Below are 5,222 nucleotides of genomic sequence, written 5' to 3'. Positions count from 1 at the left end.
GGGTGGGTATATAGATCTCTAGCTTCTTCTTCCTGTTCTCCTAAGGAGAGATTTCGTTACTCCCGGGCCCTTGTCCCTAGCTGCATCTCAGGGGGCTCACGGATAGACGGACAAGGCTTAAGAGGGGGAAGCCTGGCAGGGAGACAAGTGGATCCTAGAAGAGTTCTTCCCTGTGCTGTCGCCCACTGGGAGCCGGGATTGGGTTTGCAACAGTACAGTAAATTTCGCATCTAGGGCACTGGCCTCCACTAAACAGGTGTGTGCACACATATAGAGGGTTCTAGTTTCTGGCATGAAGGCGTCTGCCCAAGCTTTCTCTCTACCGCCCATCAAAGGGGAGCAGAGGTGAGGGCTTGTAGGGATGGGGCCTAGCGCCGGCCTGGTCCCACGGGCCTTGACTCCCCCACACTGGCGCAGGCCCGTTCTGACTGCGCATGCGCAAATCCAAAGGCTCCCGGCAGCCTCCAGGGGCGACTGGTGGGATGCAGGTGCCCATGCGCGAGTGCCAAGCAACAAGATCTCAGTGACAGAGAGGCAAGTGTTTCTAGCTGGTATCAGAAATTAAGGGGCTGTTGGAGGGGAACACTCTGAACCGGAGCCTGCTGAAAATACCCGGCGCTGTCTGCTTTTAGGGCTGCCGGCTCCTGACTCAGGCCACTGTTGTTAGTCTCCCCTGGCTCCCTCCAAACACCACCTGCCCCTGGGCTTCTGAGCTCACACAAACCACTGTCCCTGCCGCCCTCACCTGCTCAGTGCCTCCGGTGGCCAAGGTAGGTCTGGCATCCTAGCCTCGCCACCCCCTGGGTGGGTGGAATCAGACATGTCTTTGGAGTGTCACAGTGAGAGAGTTTTAATAAAAAATGGGTGATGGAATGTTTGGGGGAAGGTGGGTAAGGGTACGATGCTGGAGATTTGTTTTTTGCAGAAGGCATTTTTAAAAAGTTCAGGCTGTAATGAGATAAAACATTTTACCTTAGCAAATCCATCACGTTAAAAAAAAATGTTAACGGTGTTTAGGAAAATAGAAGGGAAAACTGAATTTCTGGCAGAACACCAGTTGGTTATTACTGCTAAACTTCATCAAACAACTGTGCATTCTACTTAAGACTTCATTTTGGTGCCCTCAAATACAATCACAACTGCAGGGGGTAGGCTGCAGCTGTAAGACGACTGTCCCTAATGCTCCCTCATTCATTCAGGAATTTGATGAATTTGATCTGTTTCAGAATTTTCCCTTTTGTCATTTGAAGTCACTCATGAAGTGGAAATGGGGGGATGAGGAAGGTGGGAAGGTCAGATTGGTGTGGGTAAACACAAAGAAAATTCGTAGAGACAGGAACAGCAACATCAACAAAAAAACCTGGTCCCGGAGTTTATTCAAAAGAGCAGCAATCAGAGGAGTTTCAGGAATTGAAATATACTTGAGTTAGGTGGAGGAGTGGGGAGTGGTTGAAGGGACAGGCTCACTCTCAGCAACGAGGAGGGTCATAGAAAGAGCAGAAGTCGTGCCTGGCAGAGTCAGTGAGAAAAAGACCTGGGTCATGAGAAGCGTATGGTTTTGGTTTAGCTCTTTATTACCTGCCACCATGTTGACACGGAAAACAGAGAAGGAGAAATAGCACTAAGGCAAAGAGTGAAATTTAGGAGTAGTTGTAAACTAGGTAAGATGAGGGGGATATTTTAAACAATGAATATGACTGAAATAGGGCTTATTTATATTAACTCTTGCTTGGCCCATAAATAAATAAGCTATTTATAAATAAACTATTATTTCCTGTCTTGCTTTCCATTTTTAGCTTCTAGAAATCTTATCAACAAATAAATAGGGCTATGTTCTTCCTATTGCTTTAGTGATAGATATAGCTTCATGTTTATCCTTTTCTCCCTTCCACTGGGCTTAAAGTCCTAGAACTAGATAGAAGAGAAATAGTTTCAGAAATAAACACAAAATAAGAGAATATGTCTTGACGTGTGGTTACCAGTGTAGATATTTGTGATTATTATTTTTTCTGTCACATGTTGATATTTGGAATCATAAAAATAATACAATTTTGTATTCTATATTCCAGAATTCCACATGAATGGTTTACGATGTTGGTGAAATGTTCTCTATGATACCACAAAATGTCTTCTTAAAACCAACCAAATAATGTTGATCAGTGAATTTCCTTCTTCAATGACCTCTGTGGACAGAAGAGTTTGAGGCACATGAACAAGGAATGCGCAAGATTATTGGGATCTGGAAGGTACTTTGTGAACACATGAGGCTGCGCACCTGTACTCTATGATGGTGGTTGACATTGGTGGTGGGAAGATTTCAACTTTTCTCTAATTTAAGAAGATTTAAATAAAGGTACGTGAAACATTGGTTAATAGTATAGACAACAAGTCTTAGAATGAGATCTTGGAAAATTTTGTACCCTGCATTTTGTTTTTGATTAAAAGTCACATAGACTAAAAGTCACATTTATCTGAAGGGTGTATTATTATTGAACAATTTGAATTTGCTGTGGTCAGGGTCTGTGCAAGTCTTCATGGGATCATGGACTACACAGGACTGGAAGGGCCTTTAAGAAATGTGCTAGGTATTAGACTGGAATTATACTGGAATTAAAAGAAAAAGATGTTAGCTGGGTGAGATAAGGGTCTAATCTTTATTGAGATCTCACCTTCCATTCCAAAAAGCCAAAGTGGCTGCAAGACACCCTGTGCTCACTTTGGCAGCACATATACAAAAAGCCAAAGTAGCAAAAGTAACTGAGTAAAGCACACATATAGGGAATGCCTTTGCCCTACTTTTCTCTCATTTTTAAAAAGACCAAAATGATCTTTTGGATTCCAGGCTCTTGATACTTGATATAAATGTACATAAACCAACATTTTATCTGTTTGCAAAAGGTGATGACTATTAAATACCTTTTAGAGAGAAAGGATAAAAGTCAGAAGCTTGGCTGTGTCTTTAGCTGCTTTACCAATACTTAGTCTTTCCTATACAGGAAAAATCTAGGGCGATGTACTAAATCAAAGTAAATAATTGATTGCTTTAGCTAAGGGTAACTTGACAGTTTAGAGAGTTTGACTTATATGGTTATTGTTTGTATAAATGATGTGTTTTATGAACCATAATGATACGTGATAAAATTTCATAAACATCTATAGAAGTATTCAAATCACCTTAGATTAGATAGTGGACTTTTAATTAAAATTTCCCCACATTTTCTTGTAGACTTCCTGGTTGATATCTTGGAATCCTGGCAGCTTCTGAGCAACAGTTTTCCCAAGACTCTGAGGCAGTAGTTACATCTTTTAAGAATCCAGTTAGTAATTTTATCCTGGGTACATTTTATTCTGGAGACATTTCCATTTTAAACAGTTTATGCAATTATACACACACATACACACACGTGTATATACGAACACACATACGGCCATGTGTAAAAGACATTTTCCCTATAAACTCTTTTCATCTTATTCATAAACTAAGACTGAGTACTATCGAGGAGCAGATAGTTGTCTAAAAATCTATTAAGGAAGAACTTTGGATTTAAGGGAAATATTATTCATTGAACCCTCAGACATTCTCAAGCTAGAATTTACCCTTAAGCATAAGGAATGGAGAAATTTATTACCACCAGTTTTTATCTTTACTTGTTTTTTTACTCTGTCCTATGTAAGAAAAACCAATTGAATTAATGTGGTGTTGGTGTTATTTTCATGTTCTAGTAAGCTTAATTTAAAAACATCACTTATGTTCCTCTTCTTTTATACTATGTTTCTGAGTTGCTCATGTACAATATATCTATGTTGTGATTTCTCAGTTTCTTCATGGAATGTGCTATTTTAGTTCTAGATATCTGATCATATTTAAATGACTTAGTCTTTTCTGGTCAAATAGTAACTTTTTCCCCCCCTTCAATATTCTGCAGGGGAATTAAGCAGATTCTCATAGGTAGAAATGTTTAAATGTGTCTTCAGAACACTCATGGGAAAAACAGAATAGCTCTGCCATGTTTTTAGCAGCAAAACACTTAAAAGAAATAGTTCTCCAACAAAATTTGTTATGAAGCCCACTAGAGATAATCCCATCCTAAATTACTCGCTGAATAATACATTCTTATAAAAAAGAGCAAAACATGGCAGGAAGGTAAGATAAAGAACTATCTCTGAAACACATTAAGTCCTGATATATATTAACAACTATCAGTCAGTTTCTAACTTGCACTTTCAAATTATAAAAGGAAATTTGTTTGATATGCTTTCTATCTTATATTTGGAAAACTTAAAATAATGTTAGAATAGGTTAGATTTAGAATAGGTTTTTGTTTCCTAGTTTGAAGAAATACAGTAAAATCTTGGGTTTGCGAGCATAATTCATGCTTGTAATCCAAAGCACTTGTATATCAAAGCAAATTTCCCCATAAGAAATACTGGAAACTTAGATGATTTGTTCCACAACCCAAAAATATTCATATAAAAATGATTACAATACTGTAATATAACACAAAATAATAAATAAAATACAAAATATAAAGAAAAATAAACAAATTAACCTCTATTGCCTTTGAAAACCTTTGTGGCTGCTGTGAGGGAGACAAGAGAGGGGGGTTATTGTGTAGGATGACTTTCACTACCACTAATGGAATCACTGCTGTTTATTGGCTCAACGGAATCTTTTTCTTTTTGTGCAACTTTTAACAAGGAACATATACAAAGACATTTGCTTTTTGCCTCATTTTGAGGGTTTCATGGAAATGTGACATTGCATTGATGATCACCCACAATCCCGCAGTGAGAGAAGGAGAGTGAGAGAGCAAGACTGAGAGCGAGAGAGAGAAGAAAAATCATTGGCTCAGTTGTGATCATGTGACACTTGGCATTACATACTACTCATATCGCAAGACAGCACTCCTTTATCAAGTTAAAATTTATTAGAAATGTTTGCTTGTCTTGCAGAACACTCACAGCAAAAGTTACTTATAACCCGAGGTTTTACTGTAGTTAAAAAAAAAGTAAATGGTAATTGTGTGTCATGGCTACTCCTCACCATCTGGGTTTCAGAAATAGTGTTCTGCTCTTCCTCTTGGCTTACAAAACTAAGTTTCTGTACTTCTGCTGCTGGGTAGACACTAAGGGTGGACAGGGAGGGACAGAAAGAACAGAATACACAACTTCTCTTAATTTCAGTCCTCTATCATCCATCAACCACTGAATGACCAAGCCTT

At 38.9% G+C, this 5,222-nt stretch overlaps 1 long non-coding RNA gene across 1 annotated transcript; it reads left to right on the top strand.

The window, feature by feature from the left end:
* Positions 1-541: 541 nt before the first annotated feature.
* LOC122217020 lies at positions 542-4,399 on the top strand. The gene is made up of 3 exons (XR_006201257.1): positions 542-770; positions 2,070-2,353; positions 3,227-4,399. It is a non-coding gene; the product is annotated as an uncharacterized LOC122217020 (long non-coding RNA).
* Positions 4,400-5,222: the final 823 nt, after the last annotated feature.

Source organism: Panthera leo, chromosome B1, assembly GCF_018350215.1.
Source record: "Panthera leo isolate Ple1 chromosome B1, P.leo_Ple1_pat1.1, whole genome shotgun sequence".
In the NCBI taxonomy this organism is placed as follows: Eukaryota; Metazoa; Chordata; class Mammalia; order Carnivora; family Felidae; genus Panthera; species Panthera leo.
The sequence above is the reverse complement of the archived record's forward strand: the minus strand, read 5'-3'. Positions and strand labels throughout refer to the sequence as shown.